Here is a 526-nt window from a genome sequence, read left to right on the forward strand (position 1 = left end):
AACACTCACTGTTCATCCAATCGATCGGCTTCAGTTAGTAGCAGTAGCGAAGGAATTACTCGATCGGGTTCAGTTAACAGCCATCGATCGATCGCTCGGGTTCAGTAACACGTAGCCTGCAGTGCAATCGCTCGGGTTCACTTAGAGCCCAACGCCTCGCTCGGGTTCATTTAGAGCCAACGCCTCGCACACACGCGCATACGTGTACGAGAGAAACGCGCATTGCTTAGCCCCCGACCTCCCACCGTAACCGGGAACTCCCCGAAATTTTTCTCCCCCTCGCTTCTACCATGATTTTTTCCGTCATGGACGGCCCAAAGAATGTCATGCAGCTGCGTCTCCGGCCCGCCCAGGACGAAAAGCCCATTTTCTGTCATGATTTTTTGTCATAGAAGTAGGAACCCACCACATCTATGATGATACCGGGTGTTGTCACAATTATCATCATAGAAGTGTCATATGTATGACAGAAATTTTTTTTGTTTGGCCCAAAATGTCACGGATGTGTCTTTTTTTTGTAGTGGAG

This window comes from Triticum dicoccoides, chromosome 4A (genome assembly GCF_002162155.2).
Source record: "Triticum dicoccoides isolate Atlit2015 ecotype Zavitan chromosome 4A, WEW_v2.0, whole genome shotgun sequence".
Lineage (NCBI taxonomy): Eukaryota > Viridiplantae > Streptophyta > Magnoliopsida > Poales > Poaceae > Triticum > Triticum dicoccoides.